Source organism: Carassius carassius, unplaced genomic scaffold (genome assembly GCF_963082965.1).
Source record: "Carassius carassius unplaced genomic scaffold, fCarCar2.1 SCAFFOLD_58, whole genome shotgun sequence".
Lineage (NCBI taxonomy): Eukaryota > Metazoa > Chordata > Actinopteri > Cypriniformes > Cyprinidae > Carassius > Carassius carassius.
The window spans coordinates 25,001-35,000 of record NW_026775030.1 but is presented as its reverse complement, the minus strand read 5'-3'; the positions used below and the strand labels follow the sequence as shown (position 1 = coordinate 35,000).

At 37.9% G+C, this 10,000-nt stretch overlaps 16 non-coding genes across 16 annotated transcripts; all 16 read right to left on the bottom strand.

The window, feature by feature from the left end:
- Positions 1-453: 453 nt before the first annotated feature.
- Positions 454-572, bottom strand: LOC132134380 (5S ribosomal RNA). The gene has a single exon (XR_009429542.1). It is a non-coding gene; the product is annotated as a 5S ribosomal RNA (ribosomal RNA).
- A 495-nt stretch (positions 573-1,067) lies between these two features.
- On the bottom strand, positions 1,068-1,186 carry LOC132134379 (5S ribosomal RNA). The gene has a single exon (XR_009429541.1). It is a non-coding gene; the product is annotated as a 5S ribosomal RNA (ribosomal RNA).
- A 603-nt stretch (positions 1,187-1,789) lies between these two features.
- Positions 1,790-1,908, bottom strand: LOC132134377 (5S ribosomal RNA). The gene has a single exon (XR_009429539.1). It is a non-coding gene; the product is annotated as a 5S ribosomal RNA (ribosomal RNA).
- An 84-nt stretch (positions 1,909-1,992) lies between these two features.
- Positions 1,993-2,111, bottom strand: LOC132134274 (5S ribosomal RNA). Its single transcript, XR_009429453.1, has one exon. It is a non-coding gene; the product is annotated as a 5S ribosomal RNA (ribosomal RNA).
- Positions 2,112-2,493: 382 nt separating this feature from the next.
- Positions 2,494-2,612, bottom strand: LOC132134376 (5S ribosomal RNA). The gene has a single exon (XR_009429538.1). It is a non-coding gene; the product is annotated as a 5S ribosomal RNA (ribosomal RNA).
- A 496-nt stretch (positions 2,613-3,108) lies between these two features.
- LOC132134375 (5S ribosomal RNA) lies at positions 3,109-3,227 on the bottom strand. The gene has a single exon (XR_009429537.1). It is a non-coding gene; the product is annotated as a 5S ribosomal RNA (ribosomal RNA).
- Positions 3,228-4,040: 813 nt separating this feature from the next.
- Positions 4,041-4,159, bottom strand: LOC132134270 (5S ribosomal RNA). Its single transcript, XR_009429450.1, has one exon. It is a non-coding gene; the product is annotated as a 5S ribosomal RNA (ribosomal RNA).
- A 498-nt stretch (positions 4,160-4,657) lies between these two features.
- On the bottom strand, positions 4,658-4,776 carry LOC132134374 (5S ribosomal RNA). Its single transcript, XR_009429536.1, has one exon. It is a non-coding gene; the product is annotated as a 5S ribosomal RNA (ribosomal RNA).
- A 493-nt stretch (positions 4,777-5,269) lies between these two features.
- LOC132134373 (5S ribosomal RNA) lies at positions 5,270-5,388 on the bottom strand. The gene has a single exon (XR_009429535.1). It is a non-coding gene; the product is annotated as a 5S ribosomal RNA (ribosomal RNA).
- A 604-nt stretch (positions 5,389-5,992) lies between these two features.
- LOC132134372 (5S ribosomal RNA) lies at positions 5,993-6,111 on the bottom strand. The gene has a single exon (XR_009429534.1). It is a non-coding gene; the product is annotated as a 5S ribosomal RNA (ribosomal RNA).
- An 84-nt stretch (positions 6,112-6,195) lies between these two features.
- On the bottom strand, positions 6,196-6,314 carry LOC132134288 (5S ribosomal RNA). Its single transcript, XR_009429467.1, has one exon. It is a non-coding gene; the product is annotated as a 5S ribosomal RNA (ribosomal RNA).
- Positions 6,315-6,696: 382 nt separating this feature from the next.
- LOC132134371 (5S ribosomal RNA) lies at positions 6,697-6,815 on the bottom strand. Its single transcript, XR_009429533.1, has one exon. It is a non-coding gene; the product is annotated as a 5S ribosomal RNA (ribosomal RNA).
- Positions 6,816-7,308: 493 nt separating this feature from the next.
- On the bottom strand, positions 7,309-7,427 carry LOC132134272 (5S ribosomal RNA). The gene has a single exon (XR_009429452.1). It is a non-coding gene; the product is annotated as a 5S ribosomal RNA (ribosomal RNA).
- An 811-nt stretch (positions 7,428-8,238) lies between these two features.
- On the bottom strand, positions 8,239-8,357 carry LOC132134269 (5S ribosomal RNA). Its single transcript, XR_009429449.1, has one exon. It is a non-coding gene; the product is annotated as a 5S ribosomal RNA (ribosomal RNA).
- A 496-nt stretch (positions 8,358-8,853) lies between these two features.
- Positions 8,854-8,972, bottom strand: LOC132134369 (5S ribosomal RNA). Its single transcript, XR_009429532.1, has one exon. It is a non-coding gene; the product is annotated as a 5S ribosomal RNA (ribosomal RNA).
- Positions 8,973-9,464: 492 nt separating this feature from the next.
- On the bottom strand, positions 9,465-9,583 carry LOC132134271 (5S ribosomal RNA). The gene has a single exon (XR_009429451.1). It is a non-coding gene; the product is annotated as a 5S ribosomal RNA (ribosomal RNA).
- Positions 9,584-10,000: the final 417 nt, after the last annotated feature.

The window sequence follows — 10,000 nt, the reverse complement described above, 5'->3', positions numbered from 1 at the left end:
TAGACAATTAATGAAAAGTTCCAAAACTACTAAGCAGGCCCAAACCTGTTTCGGTTTTCTAAGACTGGGCATTGACTCTTTTTTTTTTTTTTTTTTTTTTGCTAGATTATTAGACAATTAATGAAAAGTTCCAAAACTACTAAACAGGCCCAAACCTGTTTCGGTTTTCTAAGACTGGGCATTGACTCTTTTTTTTTTTTTTTTTTTTTTTTTTTTTGCTAGATTATTAGACAATTAGTGAAAAGTTCCAAAACTACTAAACAGGCCCAAACCTGTTTCGGTTTTCTAAGACTGGGCATTGACTCTTTTTTTTTTTTTTTTTTTTTTACTTATGCAAAACTCTTAGATAATTACTGAAAAATTCCAAAAGTACTGGGCTGCAAAGAGAGGGCTATTTAAAGATCAGCCACTATAACCGCCAGTGCATTATATAAGTAGAGAAGGAAACCTAAAAGCTTACAGCACCTGGTATTCCCAGGCGGTCTCCCATCCAAGTACTAACCAGGCCCAAACCTGCTTAGCTTCCGAGATCAGACGAGATCGGGCATAGCCAGGCTGGTATGGCCGTAAGCGAAGGAGGCTGCAAAGAGAGGGCTATTTAAAGATCAGCCACTATAATCGGTATTTCCAAGCAGTCTCCCATCCAAGTACTAACTGGGCCCAAACCTGCTTAGATTCTGAGATTGGGCATTGACTCTTTATTTATTTAATTTTTTTTTTTGCAAATTTATTACATAATTACTGAAAATTTCCAAAAGTACTAACCAGGCCCAAACCTGTTTCGGTTTTCTAAGACTGGGCATTGACTCTTTTTTTTTTTTTTTTTTTTTTGCTAGATTATTAGACAATTAATGAAAAGTTCCAAAACTACTAAACAGGCCCAAACCTGTTTCGGTTTTCTAAGACTGGGCATTGACTCTTTTTTTTTTTTTTTTTTTTTTATTTATGCAAAACTCTTAGATAATTACTGAAAAATTCCAAAAGTACTAGGCTGCAAAGAGAGGGCTATTTAAAGATCAGCCACTATAACCGCCAGTGCATTATATAAGTAGAGAAGGAAACCTAAAAGCTTACAGCACCTGGTATTCCCAGGCGGTCTCCCATCCAAGTACTAACCAGGCCCAAACCTGCTTAGCTTCCGAGATCAGACGAGATCGGGCATAGCCAGGCTGGTATGGCCGTAAGCGAAGGAGGCTGCAAAGAGAGGGCTATTTAAAGATCAGCCACTATAATCGGTATTTCCAAGCAGTCTCCCATCCAAGTACTAACTGGGCCCAAACCTGCTTAGATTCTGAGATTGGGCATTGACTCTTTATTTATTTAATTTTTTTTTTTGCAAATTTATTACATAATTACTGAAAATTTCCAAAAGTACTAACCAGGCCCAAACCTGTTTCGGTTTTCTAAGACTGGGCATTGACTCTTTTTTTTTTTTTTTTTTTTTGCTAGATTATTAGACAATTAATGAAAAGTTCCAAAACTACTAAACAGGCCCAAACCTGTTTCGGTTTTCTAAGACTGGGCATTGACTCTTTTTTTTTTTTTTTTTTTTTTGCTAGATTATTAGACAATTAGTGAAAAGTTCCAAAACTACTAAACAGGCCCAAACCTGTTTCGGTTTTCTAAGACTGGGCATTGACTCTTTTTTTTTTTTTTTTTTTTTACTTATGCAAAACTCTTAGATAATTACTGAAAAATTCCAAAAGTACTGGGCTGCAAAGAGAGGGCTATTTAAAGATCAGCCACTATAACCGCCAGTGCATTATATAAGTAGAGAAGGAAACCTAAAAGCTTACAGCACCTGGTATTCCCAGGCGGTCTCCCATCCAAGTACTAACCAGGCCCAAACCTGCTTAGCTTCCGAGATCAGACGAGATCGGGCATAGCCAGGCTGGTATGGCCGTAAGCGAAGGAGGCTGCAAAGAGAGGGCTATTTAAAGATCAGCCACTATAACTGCCAGTGCATTATATAAGTAGAGAAGGAAACCTAAAAGCTTACAGCACCTGGTATTCCCAGGCGGTCTCCCATCCAAGTACTAACCAGGCCCAAACCTGCTTAGCTTCCGAGATCAGACGAGATCGGGCATAGCCATGCTGGTATGGCCGTAAGCGAACGAGACTGCAAAGAGAGGGCTATTTAAAGATCAGCCACTATAATCGGTATTTCCAGGCAGTCTCCCATCCAAGTACTAACTGGGCCCAAACCTGCTTAGATTCTGAGATTGGGCATTGACTCTTTATTTATTTAAAAAATTTTTTGCAAATTTATTACATAATTACTGAAAATTTCCAAAAGTACTAACCTGGCCCAAACCTGTTTCGGTTTTCTAAGACTGGGCATTGACTCTTTTTTTTTTTTTTTTTTTTATTTATGCAAAACTCTTAGATAATTACTGAAATATTCCAAAAGTACTAGGCTGCAAAGAGAGGGCTATTTAAAGATCAGCCACTATAACCGCCAGTGCATTATATAAGTAGAGAAGGAAACCTAAAAGCTTACAGCACCTGGTATTCCCAGGCGGTCTCCCATCCAAGTACTAACCAGGCCCAAACCTGCTTAGCTTCCGAGATCAGACGAGATCGGGCATAGCCAGGCTGGTATGGCCGTAAGCGAAGGAGGCTGCAAAGAGAGGGCTATTTAAAGATCAGCCACTATAATCGGTATTTCCAAGCAGTCTCCCATCCAAGTACTAACTGGGCCCAAACCTGCTTAGATTCTGAGATTGGGCATTGACTCTTTATTTATTTAATTTTTTTTTTTGCAAATTTATTACATAATTACTGAAAATTTCCAAAAGTACTAACCAGGCCCAAACCTGTTTCGGTTTTCTAAGACTGGGCATTGACTCTTTTTTTTTTTTTTTTTTTTTTTGCTAGATTATTAGACAATTAATGAAAAGTTCCAAAACTACTAAACAGGCCCAAACCTGTTTCGGTTTTCTAAGACTGGGCATTGACTCTTTTTTTTTTTTTTTTTTTTTTATTTATGCAAAACTCTTAGATAATTACTGAAAAATTCCAAAAGTACTAGGCTGCAAAGAGAGGGCTATTTAAAGATCAGCCACTATAACCGCCAGTGCATTATATAAGTAGAGAAGGAAACCTAAAAGCTTACAGCACCTGGTATTCCCAGGCGGTCTCCCATCCAAGTACTAACCAGGCCCAAACCTGCTTAGCTTCCGAGATCAGACGAGATCGGGCATAGCCAGGCTGGTATGGCCGTAAGCGAAGGAGGCTGCAAAGAGAGGGCTATTTAAAGATCAGCCACTATAATCGGTATTTCCAAGCAGTCTCCCATCCAAGTACTAACTGGGCCCAAACCTGCTTAGATTCTGAGATTGGGCATTGACTCTTTATTTATTTAAAAAAAATTTTGCAAATTTATTACATAATTACTGAAAATTTCCAAAAGTACTAACCTGGCCCAAACCTGTTTCGGTTTTCTAAGACTGGGCATTGACTCTTTTTTTTTTTTTTTTTTTTTGCAAGATTATTAGACAATTAGTGAAAATTTTCAAAAGTACTAACCAGGCCCAAACCTGTTTCGGTTTTCTAAGACTGGGCATTGACTCTTTTTTTCTTTTTTTTTTTTTGCTAGATTATTAGACAATTAGTGAAAAGTTCCAAAACTACTAAACAGGCCCAGACCTGTTTCGGTTTTCTAAGACTGGACATTGACTCTTTTTTTTTTTTTTTTTTTGCAAGATTATTAGACAATTAGTGAAAATTTTCAAAAGTACTAACCAGGCCCAAACCTGTTTCGGTTTTCTAAGACTGGGCATTGACTCTTTTTTTTTTTTTTTTTTTGCTAGGTTATTAGACAATTAGTGAAAAGTTCCAAAACTACTAAACAGGCTCAAACCTGTTTCGGTTTTCTAAGACTGGGCATTGACTCTTTTTTTTATTTTTTTTTTATTTATGCAAAACTCTTAGATAATTACTGAAATATTCCAAAAGTACTAGGCTGCAAAGAGAGGGCTATTTAAAGATCAGCCACTATAACCGCCAGTGCATTATATAAGTAGAGAAGGAAACCTAAAAGCTTACAGCACCTGGTATTCCCAGGCGGTCTCCCATCTAAGTACTAACCAGGCCCAAACCTGCTTAGCTTCCGAGATCAGACGAGATCAGGCATAGCCAGGCTGGTATGGCCGTAAGCGAAGGAGGCTGCAAAGAGAGGGCTATTTAAAGATCAGCCACTATAATCGGTATTTCCAAGCAGTCTCCCATCCAAGTACTAACTGGGCCCAAACCTGCTTAGATTCTGAGATTGGGCATTGACTCTTTATTTATTTAAATTTTTTTTTTGCAAATTTATTACATAATTACTGAAAATTTCCAAAAGTACTAACCAGGCCCAAACCTGTTTCGGTTTTCTAAGACTGGGCATTGACTCTTTTTTTTTTTTTTTTTTTTTTTTTTGCTAGATTATTAGACAATTAATGAAAAGTTCCAAAACTACTAAACAGGCCCAAACCTGTTTCGGTTTTCTAAGACTGGGCATTGACTCTTTTTTTTTTTTTTTTTTTTTACTTATGCAAAACTCTTAGATAATTACTGAAAAATTCCAAAAGTACTGGGCTGCAAAGAGAGGGCTATTTAAAGATCAGCCACTATAACCGCCAGTGCATTATATAAGTAGAGAAGGAAACCTAAAAGCTTACAGCACCTGGTATTCCCAGGCGGTCTCCCATCCAAGTACTAACCAGGCCCAAACCTGCTTAGCTTCCGAGATCAGACGAGATCGGGCATAGCCAGGCTGGTATGGCCGTAAGCGAAGGAGGCTGCAAAGAGAGGGCTATTTAAAGATCAGCCACTATAATCGGTATTTCCAAGCAGTCTCCCATCCAAGTACTAACTGGGCCCAAACCTGCTTAGATTCTGAGATTGGGCATTGACTCTTTATTTATTTAATTTTTTTTTTTGCAAATTTATTACATAATTACTGAAAATTTCCAAAAGTACTAACCAGGCCCAAACCTGTTTCGGTTTTCTAAGACTGGGCATTGACTCTTTTTTTTTTTTTTTTTTTTGCTAGATTATTAGACAATTAATGAAAAGTTCCAAAACTACTAAACAGGCCCAAACCTGTTTCGGTTTTCTAAGACTGGGCATTGACTCTTTTTTTGTTTTTTGTTTTTTTATTTATGCAAAACTCTTAGATAATTACTGAAAAATTCCAAAAGTACTAGGCTGCAAAGAGAGGGCTATTTAAAGATCAGCCACTATAACCGCCAGTGCATTATATAAGTAGAGAAGGAAACCTAAAAGCTTACAGCACCTGGTATTCCCAGGCGGTCTCCCATCCAAGTACTAACCAGGCCCAAACCTGCTTAGCTTCCGAGATCAGACGAGATCGGGCATAGCCAGGCTGGTATGGCCGTAAGCGAAGGAGGCTGCAAAGAGAGGGCTATTTAAAGATCAGCCACTATAATCGGTATTTCCAAGCAGTCTCCCATCCAAGTACTAACTGGGCCCAAACCTGCTTAGATTCTGAGATTGGGCATTGACTCTTTATTTATTTAATTTTTTTTTTTGCAAATTTATTACATAATTACTGAAAATTTCCAAAAGTACTAACCAGGCCCAAACCTGTTTCGGTTTTCTAAGACTGGGCATTGACTCTTTTTTTTTTTTTTTTTTTTTGCTAGATTATTAGACAATTAATGAAAAGTTCCAAAACTACTAAACAGGCCCAAACCTGTTTCGGTTTTCTAAGACTGGGCATTGACTCTTTTTTTTTTTTTTTTTTTTTTTGCTAGATTATTAGACAATTAGTGAAAAGTTCCAAAACTACTAAACAGGCCCAAACCTGTTTCGGTTTTCTAAGACTGGGCATTGACTCTTTTTTTTTTTTTTTTTTTTTACTTATGCAAAACTCTTAGATAATTACTGAAAAATTCCAAAAGTACTGGGCTGCAAAGAGAGGGCTATTTAAAGATCAGCCACTATAACCGCCAGTGCATTATATAAGTAGAGAAGGAAACCTAAAAGCTTACAGCACCTGGTATTCCCAGGCGGTCTCCCATCCAAGTACTAACCAGGCCCAAACCTGCTTAGCTTCCGAGATCAGACGAGATCGGGCATAGCCAGGCTGGTATGGCCGTAAGCGAAGGAGGCTGCAAAGAGAGGGCTATTTAAAGATCAGCCACTATAACTGCCAGTGCATTATATAAGTAGAGAAGGAAACCTAAAAGCTTACAGCACCTGGTATTCCCAGGCGGTCTCCCATCCAAGTACTAACCAGGCCCAAACCTGCTTAGCTTCCGAGATCAGACGAGATCGGGCATAGCCATGCTGGTATGGCCGTAAGTGAACGAGACTGCAAAGAGAGGGCTATTTAAAGATCAGCCACTATAATCGGTATTTCCAGGCAGTCTCCCATCCAAGTACTAACTGGGCCCAAACCTGCTTAGATTCTGAGATTGGGCATTGACTCTTTATTTATTTAAAAATTTTTTTGCAAATTTATTACATAATTACTGAAAATTTCCAAAAGTACTAACCTGGCCCAAACCTGTTTCGGTTTTCTAAGACTGGGCATTGACTCTTTTTTTTTTTTTTTTTTTTATTTATGCAAAACTCTTAGATAATTACTGAAATATTCCAAAAGTACTAGGCTGCAAAGAGAGGGCTATTTAAAGATCAGCCACTATAACTGCCAGTGCATTATATAAGTAGAGAAGGAAACCTAAAAGCTTACAGCACCTGGTATTCCCAGGCGGTCTCCCATCCAAGTACTAACCAGGCCCAAACCTGCTTAGCTTCCGAGATCAGACGAGATCGGGCATAGCCAGGCTGGTATGGCCGTAAGCGAAGGAGGCTGCAAAGAGAGGGCTATTTAAAGATCAGCCACTATAATCGGTATTTCCAAGCAGTCTCCCATCCAAGTACTAACTGGGCCCAAACCTGCTTAGATTCTGAGATTGGGCATTGACTCTTTATTTATTTAATTTTTTTTTTTGCAAATTTATTACATAATTACTGAAAATTTCCAAAAGTACTAACCAGGCCCAAACCTGTTTCGGTTTTCTAAGACTGGGCATTGACTCTTTTTTTTTTTTTTTTTTTTTGCTAGATTATTAGACAATTAATGAAAAGTTCCAAAACTACTAAGCAGGCCCAAACCTGTTTCGGTTTTCTAAGACTGGGCATTGACTCTTTTTTTTATTTTATTTTTTTATTTATGCAAAACTCTTAGATAATTACTGAAAAATTCCAAAAGTACTAGGCTGCAAAGAGAGGGCTATTTAAAGATCAGCCACTATAACCGCCAGTGCATTATATAAGTAGAGAAGGAAACCTAAAAGCTTACAGCACCTGGTATTCCCAGGCGGTCTCCCATCCAAGTACTAACCAGGCCCAAACCTGCTTAGCTTCCGAGATCAGACGAGATCGGGCATAGCCATGCTGGTATGGCCGTAAGCGAACGAGGCTGCAAAGAGAGGGCTATTTAAAGATCAGCCACTATAATCGGTATTTCCAGGTAGTCTCCCATCCAAGTACTAACTGGGCCCAAACCTGCTTAGATTCTGAGATTGGGCATTGACTCTTTATTTATTTAAAAAAAAATTTGCAAATTTATTACATAATTACTGAAAATTTCCAAAAGTACTAACCTGGCCCAAACCTGTTTCGGTTTTCTAAGACTGGGCATTGACTCTTTTTTTTTTTTTTTTTTTTGCAAGATTATTAGACAATTAGTGAAAATTTTCAAAAGTACTAACCAGGCCCAAACCTGTTTCGGTTTTCTAAGACTGGGCATTGACTCTTTTTTTCTTTTTTTTTTTTGCTAGATTATTAGACAATTAGTGAAAAGTTCCAAAACTACTAAACAGGCCCAGACCTGTTTCGGTTTTCTAAGACTGGGCATTGACTCTTTTTTTTTTTTTTTTTTTGCAAGATTATTAGACAATTAGTGAAAATTTTCAAAAGTACTAACCAGGCCCAAACCTGTTTCGGTTTTCTAAGACTGGGCATTGACTCTTTTTTTTTTTTTTTTTTTGCTAGGTTATTAGACAATTAGTGAAAAGTTCCAAAACTACTAAACAGGCCCAAACCTGTTTCGGTTTTCTAAGACTGGGCATTGACTCTTTTTTTTATTTTTTTTTTATTTATGCAAAACTCTTAGATAATTACTGAAATATTCCAAAAGTACTAGGCTGCAAAGAGAGGGCTATTTAAAGATCAGCCACTATAACCGCCAGTGCATTATATAAGTAGAGAAGGAAACCTAAAAGCTTACAGCACCTGGTATTCCCAGGCGGTCTCCCATCTAAGTACTAACCAGGCCCAAACCTGCTTAGCTTCCGAGATCAGACGAGATCAGGCATAGCCAGGCTGGTATGGCCGTAAGCGAAGGAGGCTGCAAAGAGAGGGCTATTTAAAGATCAGCCACTATAATCGGTATTTCCAAGCAGTCTCCCATCCAAGTACTAACTGGGCCCAAACCTGCTTAGATTCTGAGATTGGGCATTGACTCTTTATTTATTTAAATTTTTTTTTTGCAAATTTATTACATAATTACTGAAAATTTCCAAAAGTACTAACCAGGCCCAAACCTGTTTCGGTTTTCTAAGACTGGGCATTGACTCTTTTTTTTTTTTTTTTTTTTTTTTTTGCTAGATTATTAGACAATTAATGAAAAGTTCCAAAACTACTAAACAGGCCCAAACCTGTTTCGGTTTTCTAAGACTGGGCATTGACTCTTTTTTTTTTTTTTTTTTTATTTATGCAAAACTCTTAGATAATTACTGAAATATTCCAAAAGTACTAGGCTGCAAAGAGAGGGCTATTTAAAGATCAGCCACTATAACCGCCAGTGCATTATATAAGTAGAGAAGGAAACCTAAAAGCTTACAGCACCTGGTATTCCCAGGCGGTCTCCCATCCAAGTACTAACCAGGCCCAAACCTGCTTAGCTTCCGAGATCAGACGAGATCGGGCATAGCCAGGCTGGTATGGCCGTAAGCGAAGGAGGCTGCAAAGAGAGGGCTATTTAAAGATCAGCCACTATAATCGGTATTTCCAAGCAGTCTCCCATCCAAGTACTAACTGGGCCCAAACCTGCTTAGATTCTGAGATTGGGCATTGACTCTTTATTTATTTAATTTTTTTTTTTGCAAATTTATTACATAATTACTGAAAATTTCCAAAAGTACTAACCAGGCCCAAACCTGTTTCGGTTTTCTAAGACTGGGCATTGACTCTTTTTTTTTTTTTTTTTTTTGCTAGATTATTAGACAATTAATGAAAAGTTCCAAAACTACTAAGCAGGCCCAAACCTGTTTCGGTTTTCTAAGACTGGGCATTGACTCTTTTTTTTATTTTATTTTTTTATTTATGCAAAACTCTTAGATAATTACTGAAAAATTCCAAAAGTACTAGGCTGCAAAGAGAGGGCTATTTAAAGATCAGCCACTATAACCGCCAGTGCATTATATAAGTAGAGAAGGAAACCTAAAAGCTTACAGCACCTGGTATTCCCAGGCGGTCTCCCATCCAAGTACTAACCAGGCCCAAACCTGCTTAGCTTCCGAGATCAGACGAGATCGGGCATAGCCATGCTGGTATGGCCGTAAGCGAACGAGGCTGCAAAGAGAGGGCTATTTAAAGATCAGCCACTATAATCGGTATTTCCAGGTAGTCTCCCATCCAAGTACTAACTGGGCCCAAACCTGCTTAGATTCTGAGATTGGGCATTGACTCTTTATTTATTTAAAAAAAAATTTGCAAATTTATTACATAATTACTGAAAATTTCCAAAAGTACTAACCTGGCCCAAACCTGTTTCGGTTTTCTAAGACTGGGCATTGACTCTTTTTTTTTTTTTTTTTTTTTGCAAGATTATTAGACAATTAGTGAAAATTTTCAAAAGTACTAACCAGGCCCAAACCTGTTTCGGTTTTCTAAGACTGGGCATTGACTCTTTTTTTCTTTTTTTTTTTTGCTAGATTATTAGACAATTAGTGAAAAGTTCCAAAACTACTAAACAGGCCCA